Source organism: Mobula hypostoma, chromosome 9 (assembly GCF_963921235.1).
Source record: "Mobula hypostoma chromosome 9, sMobHyp1.1, whole genome shotgun sequence".
Lineage (NCBI taxonomy): Eukaryota > Metazoa > Chordata > Chondrichthyes > Myliobatiformes > Myliobatidae > Mobula > Mobula hypostoma.
Window position 1 is genome coordinate 95,086,935 of NC_086105.1, and position 19,718 is coordinate 95,106,652.

At 45.9% G+C, this 19,718-nt stretch overlaps 1 long non-coding RNA gene across 3 annotated transcripts in view; it reads right to left on the reverse strand.

Moving 5' to 3' along the window:
* Positions 1 to 19,718, reverse strand: part of LOC134351866 (uncharacterized) — a 63,987-nt gene that overhangs the window by 42,071 nt on the left and 2,198 nt on the right. Inside the window, exons 2-3 of one of the 3 annotated variants that reach the window (XR_010019283.1) lie at positions 19,256 to 19,685; positions 17,474 to 17,532 (exon numbers count right to left, since the gene is read on the reverse strand). This is a non-coding gene — a long non-coding RNA (uncharacterized LOC134351866). Of the gene's footprint in view, positions 1 to 17,473; positions 17,533 to 18,558; positions 19,686 to 19,718 lie in introns of all 3 variants that reach the window. The other 2 variants (XR_010019285.1, XR_010019284.1) reach the window with 2 other exon arrangements.

The following is a 19,718-nucleotide window of genomic DNA, read 5'->3' on the forward strand; positions in this document are numbered from 1 at the left end:
TTTTTCGCGTACTAACATCACATCCTTTGATTCTTTCAATAACCAAAAATCCTTCCTGCCCGTTCAAACTGTCCAGTCACTTCCCACTACATCTGAGGCACTCTCATGTCCTCCACCATTTTGACACATTTCCTGTTCCCAACCGCCCCATCATCATGGATGTCCAGTCTCTATATACCTGCTTCTTCCCAGATCTTTGTTCCTGGAAGAAGCAGAGGGCCCCAAGACTGCCATCAAGAAGGTATTAGGGTCCTCTCTTCTTTCTGAAGCAAAGATCCACTAACACTCTCATCACCTATCAGAACTTGATATTATCGTCAACAACCTCTCTTTCCATTCCTCCCAGTTTCTGTAAGTTGAAGGTTGAGATGTGGGAACTAACCTAACTTTTCATTGCTTACATGGAACAGTCCTCTCTCCAACTCCTTTTCCATTACATCAATAGCTGCATTGGTGCTGCTTCCTTCACTTTTGCAAAACTCAATTTTATATACAAACGTTTGTACTTTCTTACAAGCTTGCACCTGCCCACAAACTCACTTTGAACATTTCTGATACTTTTCTACCTTTTCTAGAATTCTGTCTCCTTCTCATGAGATAAATTATCCACTGATATCTACAATAAACCCACTGATTCTCACAGCTATCTCAAGTACACCTCCTTGCACCCTGTTTCCTGTAAAGAAGCAACCAGATCCTCTCCATTCCTCCATTTCCACTGCATTTGTTATCAAATTGAAGTATGTATTTCAAGAGGACAGAATATGAAAGCCAGGATGTAATACTGAGGCTTTATAAGACATTGGTCAGACCATGTTTGAAATATGGTGAGCAGCTTTGGGGCCGTTATCTCAGAAAGGGTGTCCTGGCATTGAAGAGGGTCCAGAGAGGTCCACAAGAATAATCCTGGGAATGAAAACATTAATATATGAGGAACATTTGACGACTCTGGACCTGTACTCACTCAAATCTAGGAGGATGAGAGGGGATCTCGTTGAGTGGACGTGGAGAGGATGTTTCCTATAGTGGAGGAGTCTAGGACCAGAGGGCACAGCATCAGAATACAAGGTCGTCCCTTCAGAACAGAAATGAGGAAGTATTTCTTTAGCCAGAGGGTGGTGAATTTGCACAGACAGCTCTGGAGGCCTAGTCATTGGGTATATTTAAAGTGCAGGTTGATAGGTTCCTGATTAGCAAGTTTCACAAAGTTTACAGAGCACTTGATGGAACGAATGGCCTGATTCTGCTTCTATGTCTCATGGTCACATGAATGTGCAGAGAGTACTAGTTTGAATAGCTGGACACATTATGGTGGAAGGCCCTGTTCCTGTATTGTTCGATGTTCTCCAGTACTGAGGAGGCCAGAATGCAGTGAGCCATAGTGCAAGATCTGTCATTGGTTGGCTGCATTACCTTTTTGGGTCTCTAGACAGTGGGGTGGGCAGAGGTGTCAGGGCAGGTATTACAACTGTGTGGGACAGAGAACACAGAAGGGGTACAGGGCCGAGGAGGGTGGGGGGGGGGAAAGAGGATGGAGGAGGATTGGGTGAGGGAGGAGGGGGCAGTAAGAGGTTGGGTGGTGAGGGAGTGAAGGTGAGGAGAGGTGTTTGGAAGGAGGGGGAAGGGGCTGGGGGGGGAGGAGGAGGAGGAACTCAGGGATACAATGCCTTCAAAAAGTATTTAGCCCCCACAACTATTTTCATATTTTACTGTCTCATTCTCGAAATTGAAAATACATTGAAGTAGCATTTTTTGAGCTATTCTACAAAATATTGCTCATCATGTATGGTATGTTGTTTCCCAGGTGCCAGGGTCTGGGATATGTTGGATCGAGTCCTCAGCATTCTTAAGTGGGAGGGTGAACAGCCAAAGGTCATGGTCCACATAGTTAACAATGACACAGGTAGAAAGAGTGACAAGGTTCTGCAAAGGGAGTTCAGGGAGTTAGGTGCTAAGTTAATGGACAGGACCTCCAGGGTTGTGATTTCAGGATTGCTATCTGTGCTACACACTAGTGATGCCAGAAATAGGAAGATTATACAGTTTAACACGTGGCTAAGGAGTTGGTGTGGGAAGGAGGGGATAAGATTTTTGGGTCATTGGGCTCTCTTTCAGGGAACATGGGTTATGTACGGAAGAAACTATTTGTGCCTGAACTGGAAGAAAATATTCTAGTAGGAAGGTTTGTTAATGCTGCATAGTGGGGTTTAAACTGGAGATGTAGGGGGATGGGAACCAGAGTAGCAGGACAATTAATGGAGAGGTTGTACAGATAGATGTCAGTAAAACCTCAGACGGGAATCAAAAGGTTAGGCATGGTGCGACTAGTGTTCTGAGCTGTGTATACTTCAATGCAAGAAGTAACATAGGAAAGGCAGATGAGCTCAGGGCATGGATAAACACCCAGAATTATGATATTGTAGCCATTAGTGAGACTTGGTTGCAGGAGGGGCAGGACTGGCAGCTCAACATTCTGGGGTTCCTTTGTTTTAGACACAACAGAGCGGGAAGGATTAAAGAAGGAGAGGTAGTGTTACTGATAGGAAAATGTCGCGGCAGTGCTCAGTCAGGACAGACTGGAGAACTCATCTAGTGAGGCTTTATGGGTGGAACTGAGAAATAAGAAAGGCATGACCACATTACCCAACAGTCCTAGAGATTTAGAGGAACAAATTTGTAAAGAGATCGCAGGGGTTGTTATAGTAGGTGATTTTAACTTTCCAAATATTGACTGGGACTCCCATACTGCAAAAGGACCAGATGGGATAGAGTTTTATTTAGATTATGAGGACACTCAGTCCTCGTTTATTGTCATTTAGAAATGCATACATTAAAAAATGATAAAATGTTCCTCCAAAATGATATCACAAGAAACACAAGACAAACCAAGAGTAAAAACTGACAAAACCACATAATTCTAACATATAGTTACAACAGTGCAAAGCAATACCGTAATTTGATAAAGAGCAGACCATGGGCATGGTAAAAAAGTGTCAAAGTTCCGATAGCCTCATCATCTCACACAGACGGTAGAAGGGAGAAACTCTCCCTGCCATGAACCTCCAAGCGCCATAAACTTGCCGATGCCGCACCATTGAAAGCATCCAACCACAGCAGACTCTGACTCCATCCAAAAACTTCCAGCCTCCAACACAGCCCACTGACACCGAGCACCATCCTCTGCCGAGCGCTTCGACCCCGCCCCAGCCGCCGAGCAACAAGCAAAGCCGAGGATTCGGGGCCTTCCCCTCCGGAGATTCTTGATCATACAGTAGCAGCAGCAGCAAAGCAGGCATTTCAGAAGTTTCACCAGATGTTCCTCCGTGCTCTCACGTCTGTCTCCATCAAATCAGGATTGTGCACGGCACCCTACTTGACAGATAACAGACGTCACCACCGGAGTGGCTGCTGTGAGTTGCGCCGCACCACCATCTTCTCCTCCCGCCGATAATTGTCAAATATGTTCAGGAAAGTTTCCTTAATCAGTACATAGAAGTCCCAACAAGAGTCTGCCATACTTGATCTACTCTTAGGGAATGAAATAGGGCGGGTGACAGAAGCTTGTGAGGGGAAACGTTTTGCATCTAGTGATCGTAATGCCAGTAGTTTGAAAGCAAAAATGCAAAAAAATAGGTCTGCTCCACAGATTGAGATTCTAAATTGGAGAAAGGCAAATTTTGATGGTATCAGAAAGGATCTGGCAAGTACTGACTGGGACAGGCTGTTTTCTGCCAAAGGTGTACTTGGTGAGTGGGGAGGCCTTCAAAAGTGAAATTGAGAGTTCAAAGCTTGTATGTGCCTGTCAGAATAAAACGTAAAGATAACAAGTGTATGGAACACACATCAAAGTTGCTGGTGAACACAGCAGGCCATGCAGCATCTCTAGGAAGAGGTACAGTCGACCTTTCAGGCCGAGACCCTTCGTCCTGCTTTCTCTGGCAGACAGAGCATAGGTGTTCAGCAAAACGATCTCCCAGTCTGTGTCGGGTCTTGCCAATATATAGAAGGCCACATCGGGAGCATCGGATGCAGTGTATCACCCCAGCCGACTCACAGGTGAAGTGTCGCCTCACCTGGAAGGACTGTCTGGGGCCCTGAATGGTGGTAAGGGAGGAAGTGTAAGGGCACGTGTAGCACTTGTTCAGCTTACAAGGATAAGTGCCAGGAGAGAGATCAGTGGGGAGGGATGGGGGGGGACGAATGGACAAGGGAGTCGCATAGGGAGCGATCCCTGCAGAAAGCAGTCCGCTTACAAGGATAAGTGCCAGGAGGGAGATCAGTTACGCTCTGTCCGCCAGAGAAAGCAGGATCTCCCAGTGGCCACACATCTTAATTCCACATCCCATTCCCATTCTGATATGTCCATCCACGTCCTCCTCTACTGTAAAGATGAAGCCACACTCAGGTTGGAGGAACAACACCTTATATTCCATCTGGGTAGCCTCCAACCTGATGGCATGAACATTGACTTCTCTAACTTCCGCTAAGGCCCCATCTCCCCCTCGTACCCCATCTGTTACTCATTTTTATGCACACATTCTTTCTCTCACTCTCCTTTTTCTCCCTCTGTCCCTCTGAATATACCTCTTGCCCATCCTCTGGGTCCCCCCCCTTGTCTTTTTCCTGGACCTCCTGTCCCATGATCCTCTCGTATCCCTTTTGCCAATCACCTGTCCAGCTCTTGGCTCCATCCCTCCCCCTCCAGTCTTCTTCTATCATTTTGGATCTCCCCCTCCCCCTCCCACTTTCAAATCTCTTACTAGCTCTTCCTTCAGTTAGTCCTGACGAAGGGTCTCGACCCGAAATGTCGACTGTACCTCTTCCAAGAGATGCTGTCTGGCCTGCTGCGTTCACCAGCAACTTTGATGTGTGTTGCTTGAATTTCCAGCATCTGTAGAATTCCTCGTGTTTGCGATTTTAAAGTGAATGGAACCTTGGCTTTCAAGAGATACTGAGGCCCTGGTTAAGGAAAAAAAAGGAGGTACATAGGAGGTGACCGGCTGGTGGCATAGTGGCATCAGCGCTGGACTTTGGGGCAAGAAGTCCCAAGTTCGAATCTGGCCGGCTCCCTTGCACACTGTCCATCTGTGCCTGGGTTGAGTATCGAGCTAACAACTCAACCTCGTAAGAAAAAACCTAGAGAGGGATGGGTTTCAGATGCCCAAGACCAAAAAATGAGCATACCAAAAAAAGCTTGTCATGACGGCGCCCCGATGACTCCACTAGTAGTTACGGGTGCGCGCACGCACACACACGCACGCACAGAGGAGGCAAAGGCAGGTAGAAACAAATGAGCATAAGAAAGGCAAGAGAACATTTAAGAAAAAAAATAGGCAGGCTAAAGGAAGGCATGATGTTGCCCAAGCAGACAAGGTGAAAGAGAATCCCAAGGGATTCTATAGGTATGTTATGAGCAAATGGATTGCAAGGGACAAAATTGGCCATCTGGAAGATCAGAATGGTAACCACGTGTGGAGCAAAAAGGGGGGAGATCTTAAATAAATATTTTGCATCTGAATTTACTCAGGAGACAGACACAGAGACTATAGAAGTGAGATAAAGTAGCATCAACTTCATGGACCCTATACAGATTACAGAGGAGGTGGTGTTTACTATCCTGAAGCAAATCAGGGTGGATAAATCCCCAGGGTATGTGTAGAAATTGACAGGGCCCAGGCAGAAGATCTTTAAATCATCCTTAGCGACAGGAGAGGTAGCAGAGGATTGGAGGATAGCCAATGTTATTCCTCTGTTTAAGAAAGGCTCTAAACATAAATCAGGAAATTATAGGCTGGTGAGCCTGATATCAGTAGTGGCAAAGTCATTGGAAGGTATTCTAAGGGACCAGATATAAGTATTTGGATAGACATGGACTGATTAAGGGTAGTCAGCATGGCTTTGTGCATGGTAGGTCATGTCTAACAAATCTTATAGTTTTACAAGGAAGTTACCCAGGAAAGTGGATGAAGGCAAGGAAGTGGATGTTTTCTACATGCAGCTTAGCAAGGTATTTGACAAGGTCCCGCATGGGAAGTTAGTCAAGAAGGTTCAGTTGTGCCGCATTCAAGATGAGGTAGAAAATTGGATTAGGCTTTGGCTTTGTGGTAGAAGTCAGAGAGTGATAACAGATGGTTGCCTCTCTGATTGGAGGCCTATGACTACTGAACTGCTACAGGGAATGGAACTGTCGTTGTTTGTCAACTTTATCAACAATCTGGATCTGTGGCTAACTAGATCAGCAAACTTGCAGATGACACCAATATCGGGCATGCAGTGGACATCCAGGAAGGCTATCAAAGCTGGCAGTGTGAGATGGACCAGCTGAAAAATGGCAGACGGAATTTCATGCAGGTAAGTGTAAGATGTTGCACTTCAGTGGGACCAAACAGGGTAGGTCTTACACAGTAAATGGTAGACACTGAGGAATGTGGTAGAACAAAGGATTCTGGGGATACAGGTCCAGAATTCATTGAAAGTGGCATCACAGGTAGATAGGTTCGTAAAGAGGGCTTTTGGTACATTGGTGTTCATAAATCAAAGTATTGAATACAGGAGATGAGATTGAATGTTGAAGTTGCATAACACATTGGTAAGATCTAATTTGGAGTATTGTGTGCAGTTTTAGTCACCTACCTACAGGAAATCTGTAAATAAAGTTGAAAGAGTACAGAAAATTTACAAGGATGGTGCTGGGTCTAGAGGATCCAAGTTATAAGTAACAATTGAATAGGTTAGGACTTTATTCCTTAGAACATAGAAGATTGAGAGGAGATTTGATAGCAGTATACAAAATTGAGGGATACAGATAGGGTAAGGTTCCTAAGGTTTCTTAGTTGGGGGTGGTAGTGGGGATAAGCTCCCACTACCTATAAAGTGCTCCAAATGGCGTGCAACTCTAACAGCCTCTGACAACCAAGTCCAACTCTTGGCCTTCACGTGTGGCTTAGCTGCTTGGCCTGGCAGAGCCGTTTCTACTGACAAGAGAAGAGGCAAAGGCAGGCCACTGGCACCTCAAAACCAGTTGCTTCAGGCAGGTGGGGCTCATCAGCCTTGGTTGGCAGCTGCCTAGAAGGAAATTTCTGATTTTAAACCTCCGCCGCCTTGCGGCCATACCCACCTATGGGAGAGGCTTTGGGAGTAAACCCCGAGGAAGAATCCCAGCCGGAGTCCCTAAGGCAGTTTGATGTTGTTTACAACTTCACTCTGGCAATCTCTGCAACGATACTGGTGCCAATCTGTATCGGCCCTTGCCCTTCCCTTGGACTACATCAGTGACATGAAGAGGGGGAACCCGCTGCATGGGCAACAGCAGGTTCTTCAAATCTTCCCACCCAGGCATGCACCCTGAAGAGGATACAGTCCACCAGAGGCGCAAACCCATGATCCCTGGGATAGAAAGCTACCTACAACTAGAAAGGGTAAATGCAAGAAGGCTTTCTCCACTGAGGTTTAGTGGGACTACAACCAGGGGTTGTGACCATGGATTAAGGGTGAAAGGTGAAAAGTTCAAGGGGAACATGAGGGGAAACATCTTCACTCAGAGGGTCGTGAGAGTGTGGAAAGAGCTGCCAGCACAAGAGGTGCATGCGAGCTCAATTTCAACTTTTAAGTGGTTTGGATAGGTACATGGATGGTAGGGGTATGGAGAGCTATGGCCCTGGTACAGGTCAATGGGAGTGGGCAGTTTAAATGGTTTGGCATGGACTAGATGGGCCAAAGGGCAGTACTTCTCTATGACTATGTCAAATCACAAGAAAAATTGCAAAACCTGTCAACAATTTACTAAAAATTAAAAAACAAAATTATGAGGCTGAGAAAGTATTCATCCCCCTTCATAATTACTATGCTAACTTCCTACCTTACCAACTCACACAATTTGTTGATGTAGAAAAACTGGAAGATCACCTGTTTTGAATGAATTCATAAGGATTATAAAGAACCCCGCTCTTCGTAAGGTCCCCTGGTGGACTTTTAAAAGACCAAACCAAAATGAAAACAAGAGATCAGTGCAGTTCATTGTGAAAAAGTGGAAAAAATATGAAACAACAGCCACACTGCTTAGGTCAGACCACCCCTCTAAACTCAGTCGCCAGAGAAGAGTGGCACTTGCAAGAGAGGCTACTGTGACACCAACAGCCACTCCAGGTGAGCTGCAGAACTCAGTGGCTACAACTGGAGATGAAGTTCATGGCTCCACAATCTCTAAGGCCTTGCACAAAAAGGGTATTTATGGAAGAGTGACAAGAAAGAAACCCTGGCTAAAAAGAAAAGAATATCCTTGCTGGTCAAGGCTTTGCAAAGCATCCCTTAGAAGATATTGTAAAGATGTGGAAGAAGGTCTTGTGGTTGGATGAGACTAAAGAGTAAGTTTTTGGCCTTAACATGAAGCAGTACATGTGGCATAGATCTAATACTGCCCATCAGCCAGGTGACACCATTCCTACTGTAAAGAATGGTAGCATCATGCAATGGGGATGCTTTTCAGCAGCAACGACTGGAAATCATGTCAGGATTGATGGAAAGGGGAATGCTGCTAAATACAGAAAAATCTTGGATTTTAAAAAAACTGCTAGCCTCTGCCAGAAAGCTTAAACTGGGGAGGAAGTTTGTCTTTCAGCAGGACAACAACTCAAAGCACACTGACATAGAGCAACCATGGAGTAACTTTAAATGAAGAAAATTGATATCCTGATTGTAACCTGAGAAACTCTTCTAAACCTCTAAATCTAGCAAGATCAAGATCAACAACACCCTGGCGAAGCTACTGACCCAGCTGGAGACCACCGCGCCAGAACTGCTACTTAAACTCCAGACCGCACCTGGACCCGACCAGTGAGGCCCACCACGTTCCCGGAGACCCGCGGCCTGCTACCGTGCCGGAGCACTTGGAGACATGACCCATTCCGACCAGCACCTCTCCGGAGCAGACAACCACACAGAAGTGACGGTGGAGACTTCAAGGTGCCCCAGACTCTTCCCCGGAGCAACCACCGTAAAGCCCAGTTGGTGGCCATCCACAGCTGCCGGAAGTGAGGCCTCCGCCGCCGACCTTGGAAATCAAGCCCGAGGCTCGGCTGGAGCGGAGGCCTCCGCAACCATGACTCGGCTTAAGGACTTGTTTCAACCAGGAGCCTGGACCTCCGGGATTAACTGTCAGCTTCGGAGCCCGACCCAATCGACAGCCCGGGCCCCCGGCAGCTGGAAGTGGCAGCGGAGCTTCCCCCGTAACTCGGCCCGACCCGGAGCGTCCGACAACACGACCCGCCGATCGATCCCCGCGGGATGCGTCCACCAACCTCTAAGAGCTGACAACAACACACTGCATCGATGGAAACCTGGAAAGATGCACTATTTATCGAGGAAGTGTGGGCAAAGAGCTGGGCTGCTGGTCAGATTAAAGCTGAGGGGCTTCAGGGTCCCTATGCCCACCATCCTACTAGCTAATATGCAAGCCATAGAGAACAAGGTGGATGATCTTAATGGGAGAGTCACCTACTGCAGGGAGATGCAGAACTGCTGTGTATTCTGTTTCACTGAGACCTGGCTCTCCCCTGCCACCCCCGACTGTGCCATCCGACCGGAGGGATTTTCGATCCATCGGATGGACCGCATGGCATCTTCGGGCAAGACGAGGGGAGGTGGTGTCTGCCTACTGATCAACACTGGGTGGTGCTCGGACACAGTGGCACTGACAAGCTCCTGCAGCCTGGACCTGGAACACCTGTCGGTGAAGTGTCGTCCCTACTATCTGCCACGGGAATTCACCTCGGTCATACTGACAGTGGTCTACATTCCCCCCAGGCAGATGTGGAGTGTGCTCTGAACATACTGTATGCCAACATCAGTGAACTTGAGACCAGGTATCCGGAGGCTTTGCTCATTACAGCCAGTGACTTTAACCAGGCCAACCTCAGAAAGGCGCTGCCAAAGTTACACCAACATGTCTCCTGCCCCACTAGAGGCCCGAATATACTTGACTACTGCTACACAGCAGTCAAGGGTGCCTACCGTTCCATCCTACAACCTCACTTCGGAAAATCGGACCATCAGGCCGTACTCCACCTCCCGGCTTACAAACAGAAACTGAAGCGGGAGGTCACGGTGTCAAAAGTAGTGTCGCGTTGGACGGAGGAAACGGATGAGGTCCTCCGTGACTGCTTTGAATCGGTGGACTGGTTAGTATTCAAGGACTCGGCAGCTAACCTCGATGAGTATGCCTCAGCTGTCACGGACTTTACTTGGAAATGCACGGAGGACTGTGTGTCTCGCAAGACAATCCGGGTATTCCCTAACCTGAAACCTTGGATGAATTATGAGGTCAAGTCCCTTTTAAAGGCTAGAGCTGTGGTTTTTAGGTCCGGAGATACCAGTCGCTACACGGAATCCAGGCGTGAACTCCGCAAAGCCATTAAGGGCGCCAAGAGGCAATATCGAGCCAAGTTGGAAGCCCAGGCTAACCTGAGGGATGCCAGCAGACTATGACAGGGTCTAAATGAGATCACTGGGTGCAAAGAAAAGGCTGGGAATATCAATAACTGTGGCACCTCTCTTCCTGACAAATTTAACGTATTCTACGCAAGATTCGAACAGAAGAAGAGTAGCCCACTCCCTCCGGATTAACAGGACCAGGTGGCATCGAGATTCATCGTCACCAAGGAGGACATTAGAACGGCCTTCCTGAAGATAAATCCAAGGAAGGCGACGAGCCCAGATGGCGTCCCAGGACGGGTTCTCCGGGCCTGTGCAAGCGAGCTAGCTGGACTGTTTGCTGACATCTTCAACTGCTCCTTGCTTCAGTCTAAGATAACGTCATGTTTTAAGAAGGCAACGATAATGCCAGTGCCGAAGAAGAGCAAGGTGGCATGCCTGAATGACTATCGACCTGTGGCTCTGACATCAATTGCTATGAAGTGCTTCGAGAGACTGGTTTTGGCACACATCAACCACAGCCTACCAGTCAACCTCGACGCTTTGCAATTCGCATACCGGAGCAACAGGTCAACGGCAGATGCCATCTCTCTGGCCCTACATTCCTCCTTAGAACACCTGGAGAAGAAAGACGCATATGTAAGGCTCCTTTTCATTGACTACAGCTCTGCCTTTAATACCATCATTCCAAATAAACTGATTCCTAAGCTCCGGAACCTGGGCCTTAGCACTCAGATCTGCAGCTGGATCTTCAACTTCCTCACAGACAGGACCCAGGCTGTAAAAATAGGGGACAAGCTCTCCTCTACAATCACTCTGAGCACCGGTGCCCCACAAGGCTGTGTACTCAGCCCCCTGCTGTACTCACTGTACACCCATGATTGTGTAGCCAAGTCTCCATCGAACTCAATATATAAGTTTGCTGATGACACAACAATTGTAAGCCATATCTTGGGTAATGATGAGTTTGAGTACAGAGAGGAAATTAAGAATCTGGTGGCATGGTGCGAAGACAATAACCTATCCCTCAACGTCAGCAATCATCACTTCAGAAGGAGTAGCGGACCACACGACCCAATTTACATCAGTGGTGCGCAAGTGGAACAGGTCAAAAGCTTTTAAGTTCCTCGGGGTCAATATCACAAATGACCTGACTTGGTCCAACCAAGCAGAATTCACTGCCAAGAAGGCCCACCAGCACCTTTACTTCCTGAGAAAACTAGAGAAATTTGGCCTGTCCCCTAAAACCCTCACTAATTTTTATAGATGCACCGTAGAAAGCATTCTTCTAGGGTGCATCACAACCCGGTATGGAAGTTGTCCTATCCCAAGACCGAAAGAAGCTGCAGAAGATCGTGAACACGGTGCAGCACATCACACAAACCAATCTTCCGTCCATGGACTCACTTTGCACCGCACGCTGTCGGAGCAGTGCTGCCAGGATAATCAAGGACACGACCCACCCAGCCAACACACTTTTCATCTCTCTCCCCTCCGGGAGAAGGCTCAGGAGCTTGAAGACTCATATGGCCAGATTTGGGAACAGCTTCTTTCCAACTGTGATAAGACTGCTGAACGGATCCTGACCCGGATCTGGGCCGTACCCTCCAAATATCCAGACCTGCCTCTCGGTTTTTTTGCACTACCTTACTTTCCATTTTTCTACTTATGATTTATAATTTAAATTTTCAATATTTACTAATTTTTACTATTTTTAATATTTAATATTTGTAATCCAGGGAGTGGGAAGCACAGAATCAAATATCACTGTGATGATTGTACGTTCTAGTATCAATTGTTTGATGACAATAAAGCATAAAGTAACCTGACTGAACATCTCTAGCAAGACTTCATGATTGCTGTCCATCACTGCTCCCCAAATAACCTAGCACAGTTTGAGGAACTTTGCAAGGAGGAATGGGCAAATTATGCAAAGCAAATAGAGACTTAGACTTAGCCAAAGACTACTGGCGGTAGTAGCTGCGACAGCTAAGTACTGAGCAAAGGGGGACGAGTACCTTTGAACCACCGACATTTCAGGTTTTGAGTTCTTAGTTTTTCACACTTTACAATTTTCCCCGTTTGAGGGGGAGGGGGGGGATGAAAAAGGATCACATGATTCACAAATAGAAATTCAGTTAAACTGATCGAAATACTCATTTATATGAACAATGGGTTGGAGGCTGAAGTCTTTTTCAAGGCACTGTAGTAGCCATGGATACTAACATGGATAAAAGATTGGCTAACCGGCAGAAAGCAAAGAGTGGGAACACGGGGCCTTCTCTGGTTGGCTGTCAGTGGTGTTCCGCAGGGGTTGGAGTTGGCACTACTTCTTTTCCATTGTATGTCAAAATTGAGAGTTTGTAGCCAAATTCGGGAAATCTGCAGAAGGACAGATTAGGGAAATGGGGAAAAAAGTGGCAGATGGAATAGTGTACGGAATTGTATGGTCATGCACTTTGGTAGAAAGAATAAGGGCATACACTGTTTTCTGAACAGAGAGCAAATTCAGAAATCAGAAGTGCAAAGGGACTTGGGAGTCCTCATGAAGGATTCACTTAAGTTTAACTTACAGGTTGGGTCAGTAGTAATAAAGACAAAGGCAACATTAGCACTCATTTTGAGAGGACTAGAATATCAAAGCAAGATTATAATGCTGAGGCTTTATAAGGCATAGATCACACTACATTTTGAGGATTGTGAGCAGTTTTGGGCCCTTATCTCAGAAAGGATATGCTAGCATTGGAGAGGGTCCAGAGGAGGCTAACAAGAATGATTATAAATGAAAAGATTAACATATGAGGTGCATTTGATGGCTCTGGGCCTGTACTCACTGGAGCTTAGAAGAAGGAGGGGTATCTCACTGAGACCCTCGAATATTGAAAGGCCTAGACAGAATGAAATTGGAGAGGATGTTTCCTATAGTGGAAGAGTCGAGGACCAGGGGGCACAGCATCAGAATACAAGGACATCCCTTTAGAACCGAGATGAGGTAGAATTTCTTTAGCCAGAGGGTAGTAAATCTGTGGAATTCATTGACAAAGACAGCTGTGGAGACCATGTTATTGGGTATATTTAAAGCACAGGTTGATAGGTTCTTGATTAGTAAGTTTTACAAAGGCTACAGGAAAAAGGCAGGAGAATAGGGTTGAGGGATAATAAATCTGTCATGACAGAATGGCGGAGCAGGCCTGATGGGCCAAATGGCCTGATTCTGCTATGTCATATGGTCATGGGAGAGGGAGCAAGGGGTGGAGGGTGATCAGGGATGAGGGAAGAAATGTGGAGGAGGGGTGCAGGAGGATAGAGGGGTAGGGGAAGAAGGGAGAGAGGAGGAGCTGGGGAGAGGGAGATGGGGGTGGGGAGAGGAAGGAGGGGTGTGGGGAGAGGGAGGGGTGTGAGGTATTATTTTAGTGGTACTGGGAAGTCAGGTGGCTGCAACTAACCCACATGAACTCCCAGATCTCTTTGTTCCTCCACACTCCTCAGTGCCCTGCCATTTACTGTGTATGCCCTACCTTGATTTGTCCTTTCAAAATGCAACACCTCACTTGTCTGCGTTAAATTCCATCTGCCATTTTCTGGCCTATTTTTCCAGTTGGTCCAGATCCCTCTGCAAGCTTTGAAAGCCTTCCTCGCTGTCCACAACGCCTCCAATCTTAGTGTCATCAGCAAACTTGCTGATCCAATTTACCGCATTATTATCTAGATCACTGATATAGACCAGTGGTCCCCAACCACCGGGCCGCGGACCAATACATTGCCGCAAAGAATGCAGCGGTGCAGCGGTAGTCGGAATGCACCCAGCACATCTTTAAGAAAAAAGCCAAAATAAACAAGCTAATTAATTAGGTGCCGCCCAGATCAGAGGCGGATCTGGGCCAACATTTATGTGCCAGACTGCACCTAATTAATTAGCTTGTTTATTTCGGCTTTTTTCTTAAAGATGTACTGGGTGCGTTCTGACTACTGCTGCACAACTGCATTCTTCGCAGCAATGTATTGGTCTATGGCCCAGAGGCTGGGAACCACTAATATGGACAACAAACAACAACGCTCCCAGCACAGATCCTTGAGGCACACCACTAGTCACAGGCCTCCAGTCTGATAAGCAATCATCCACTACCACTCTCTGTCTTCTCCCACACAGCCAATTTCGAATCCAGTTTACAACCTCTCCATGGATATCTAGTGTCTAAACCTTGTGAACTAACCTCCCACGTGGGACCTCGCCAAAGGCCTTACTAAAGTCCATGTAGACAACATCCACAGCCTTTCCTTCGTCTACTTTCTTCGTAACCTCCTCGAAAAACTCTACAAGATTCGTTAAACACAATCTACCACAGACAAAGCCATGAGGAACAAAGAGATCTGGGAGTTCAGATACATAATTCCCTGAAAGTGGCGTCACAGGTAGACAGGGTTGTAAAGAAGGATTTTGGCATCCTGGCATTCATAAATCAAAGTATTGAGTATAGGAGTTGGGATGTTATGGGGAGGTTGTATAAGACATTGGTAAGGCCAAATTTGGAGTATTATGTACAGTTCTGGTCACCTAACCATAGGAATGATATCAGTAAAGTTGAAAGAGTGCAGAGAAGATTTACTAGGATGTTACCGGGTCTTCAGGAGTTGAGTTACAGGGAAAGGTTAAACAAGTTAGGACTTTATTCCTTGGAGCGTAGAAGAATGAGGGGAGATTCGATAGAGGTTTATAAAATTATGAGGGGTATAGACAGAGTAAATGTGAATAGGCTCTACTTAGATTCGGAGAAATAAATACAAGAGGACATGACTTTAGGGTGAAAGGGGAAAGGTTTGGGGGAACTTCTTCACTCAGAGAGTGGGGGGAGTGTGGAACGAGCTGCCATCTGACATGATAAATGCGGGCTGACTCCTAAGTTTTAAGAATAAATTGAATAGGTACATGGATGGGAGAGATCTGGAGGATTATGAACTGGGTGCAGGTCAATGGGACTAGTGGAATAAAGTTTTGGCACAGACTAGAAGGGCGGAATGGCCTGTTTTCTGTGCTGTAGTGTTCTATGGTTCTAAGTGCTTGACAAGCTACGTGCAGATCACTGATGTAGTGTGCACGAAAGAAATTGCACACAGTTACTTCTGGTGGCCAGGACTGGATGTAACCATTGAAGAGAAGGCCACATTGTCAGTGAGTGAGAAATGCTCCTCAACTGTCTCCTTTGCATTCATGGGAATGGCCTGAAGAACCATAGCAGAGGATTCACAAAGATTTTGCAGGACCTGTAGAAGGTCACACGTTCTTGCTCATACTGGATGCATAGTAATTGGCCCAAGGTTGTCATCATGAAGAGCACTACATCTGAAGAATCCATTGAGGAGCAATATTCCATCTTTAGCCGTTTTGAATTTCCTCAACAGCTTGTAAGTGACAATGGCCCACAACTCCTGTCCAAAGAATTCAAGGCATTTATGGAAACAAACAGTGTTCAGCACATGAAGTCAGCATCATATCATCCAGTCAGGAATGAGCTTGCTGAACGGTTCATATGAACAATGAAACAAGCCCTCAAGGCTTCAGTGGGAAGTGGATCCCTCAACCAGCGGCGTCTTGCTGATATACTGCAACACACCTCACGCCTCCACCAAAATGGCTCCAGTCACTGCACTGATGAAGAGACAGCTTCATGTGCGGCTTGACACGCTTAGACCCCCCAACATGAAACAAATTGTATTAATGAACGGAAAACTGAAGCAGAAAGACATGCCAAAATGCAGTACAGAAATTTCACAGTAGGAGGAAAGTACTTGTCCAGAACTACATCTCTGGAACAAAGTGGATACCTGTGACGGTAGTGGCACAAACTGGTCCTGTGTCGTACACACTGGAAACTAGTATCCGCAATATCTGGGGAAGCATGTTGATCAGCTGTTGCCCACTTCTGAGGCCACTGAAAACAACACTACCTGACCAATCCAGATCCAGTTGTAGAAATAGAACAGGATTCTGAAACGACTATAAAACCTCCATTAAGATCAAATGACACAGCCAGTGCTGCCCTGTCACCTGTGATTTCTGAGGTGCCACCAACTGACAATGCAGTACCCAAGTCAACATCAATGTGTGCACCACCAAGAGATAAAATGACTTTGGCGTCATCCCCTGGTTGTCGGTACCCTCATAGGAACAGGCAGCCTCCAGACAGATTGAATCCTAGTTTAGTGACTAATCCTCAGCACATGGGGCAGAATAATCCCCAGGGTTAGGTCTGAGCATAGAGGTAGAAACATAGAAACATAGAAAATAGGTGCAGGAGTAGGCCATTCGGCCCTTCGAGCCTGCACCGCCATTTATTATGATCATGGCTGATCATCCAACTCAGAACCCAGCCTTCCCTCCATACCCCCTGACCCCTGTAGCCACAAGGGCCATATCTAACTTCCTTTTAAACATAGCTAATGAACTGGCCTCAACAGTTTGCTGTGGCAGAGAATTCCACAGATTCACCACTCTCTGTGTGAAGAAGTTTTTCCTAACCTCGGTCCTAAAAGGCTTCCCCTCTATCCTCAAACTGTGACCCCTCGTTCTAGACCTCCCCAACATCGGGAACAATCTTCCTGCATCTAGCCTGTCCAATCCCTTTAGGATCTTATACGTTTCAATCAGATCCCCCCTCAATCTTCTAAATTCCAGCAGTTTCCCCACCACCGACGTTAGGCTAACCGGCCTATAATTCCCCGGTTTCTCTCTCCCTCCTTTTTTAAAAAGTGGGGTTACATTAGCCACCCTCCAATCCTCAGGAACTAGTCCAGAATCTAACGAGTTTTGAAAAATTATCACTAATGCATCCACTATTTCTTGGGCCACTTCCTTAAGCACTCTGGGATGCAGACCATCTGGCCCTGGGGATTTATCTGCCTTCAATCCCTTCAATTTACCTAACACCACTTCCCTACTAACATGTATTTCGCTCAGTTCCTCCATCTCACTGGACCCTCTGTCCCTTACTATTTCTGGAAGATTATTTATGTCCTCCTTAGTGAAGACAGAACCAAAGTAGTTTACCTTGTTGGTTGAATTTCCTGTATTACTCCATTGACTGTTAACAGTTCAGCCCCTGGTCTCTGTATGGGAAAGGGGAGAAAACTTTAAAATAAGGGCAAAGGGAAATGTTATGTACTCATGTACATTTTGACTCTTACAGGTTGCTGTCAAGCTTCTCTGTGTCATGTAATGTGAAAGGGCATTCTGGGGAGATGACTTGCAAGCAAAATAAACTACTGCAGCTTTGTTCCTCATCTCTCCCTCTCATGTGGGTTAGTTGCAGCCACCTGACTTCCCAGTACTACTAAAATAATACCTCACACCCCTCCCTTCCTTCCATATACGCTATGCTATTTTCCTGAGTAAATACTGATGCAAAAAAATTGATCTCCCCCATCTCGTGAGGCTCCACACATAGATGACCACTTTGATCTTCTTGGGAACCAATTACGTCCCTTACTATCTTTTTACTGTTAATATACTTGTAGAAACCCTTTGGGTTTACCTTCACATTATCTGCCAAAGCAACCTCATGTCTTCTTTTTGCCTTCCTGATTTCCTTCTTTAGTATTTTCTGACATTTTCTATACTCTTCAAGTACCTCATTTGTTCCTTGTTGCCTATACCTGCTATACACCTCTCTCTTTTTCTTAACCAATATCCCTTGGAAACCAAGGTTCCCTATGCCTGTTAACTTTACCTTTAATCCTGGCAGGAACATGCAAACTCTGCACTCTCAAAATTTCGCCTTTGAATTCCTTCCACATACAGAACACATCCTTGCCAGAAAACAACTTATTCCAATCCACTCTTCCTAGATCCTTTCTCATTTCCTCAAGATTGGCCCTTCTCCAATTTAGAACCTTAACTCGAGGACCAGACCAATCCTTATTCATAATTAACTTGAAACTAACGATATTATGGTCACTGGACCCAAAATGTTCGCCTACACATACTTCTGACCTGTCTGGTTCCCTAACTTGCTTTGATAATGGTGGAGGAGTGACAACACAGTAGCAACATCCTGCTTGGACTGTGAGCTCCTTCCATTGAGCCTGGTAAGGTTTCAATACTATGGTTGCCTCTCCTTTCCATTTGTAACTTACCAAGTCCACCACTTTAGTTAGAAAAGGGTCAGTAGGCATGTCCTTCTCAACTTGAGCTGCAGGTAATTCCTTGAAGTAAAAGATCTCTTTCAAGGATGACTCTGGGGCTCTATCAGCTAAGGGAAGTCTGGATAGTCCATCAGCATTCAAAAGGTGCTTCGACCTCCTGTGCTTTATATGGTACTGATAGTAACAGAAACCAATGTTGCATTCAGCTGGTAACCAGGGAAGGAATGCATGTGAACCAAACAAATGATGTCAAAGGGCAATGACCTGTTAGTAGCATAAGTTGTCAACCAAAGAGCAATTGATGGAATTTCTTAACTCCAAAGACAATTGCAAGTGCTTCTTGCTCAACCTGGGCATACTGGCTTTCTACCTTGCTTAATGTCCTTTATGTGAAAGCGACTGGATGCTCTTCACCTGATGGCATGATGTGTGAGATAACTTCCCCCAGACCACAGGATGAGATGTCGCAGACCAACTGTATGACCAATGATGGGTTGAAGTATGTGAGTGCTTCACATTGTGGCATTGCCGTTTTGGCCTTTTTAAAAGTCTCTTCACAGCGATTTGTCCATTGCTAGTGTATTGGTTTACTTAAAAGCTCATGAAGTGGGTTCATTGTGCTAGCCAGATTAGGATAAAACTTTGTGTAGTGTATTAGTAGTCCTAAGAAAGACTTTAATTGACTTACATTCTGTGGTGATGAAGCCTCTATAATTGTCTTCACTTTTGATAGTGCCTCGTGAAGTCTTGAATGGTTGATCACATAGTCCAAATATTCAATCGAAGGTCAAAGGAACTTGCCTTTCTGAACCCTTAGCTAATATTCCATGAGTATTTGTAGTGTAGTATCCAGGTTTTGTAGGTGCCTACGCTCATAATTCCCAGTATTGAGCAATTCCTCCAAATAGCATTGCACCCTTGTCAAAGCACTCAGGATCTGGCCCATTGCTCACTGAAAAAATGCAAGAGCTCAAGTGATGTCAAACGAAAGCCTTCGGTACCTGAACATCGATTTGTAAGTCACTATGGTCAACAGTTCCTGGGACTCTGGCTTCACATCCATCTGTAAATACACTTGACACAATCCATCTTGCTAATTGTCTGTCCTCCAGCCAATCCTGCAAAAAATTCATCAATGAGTGGAAGAAGGT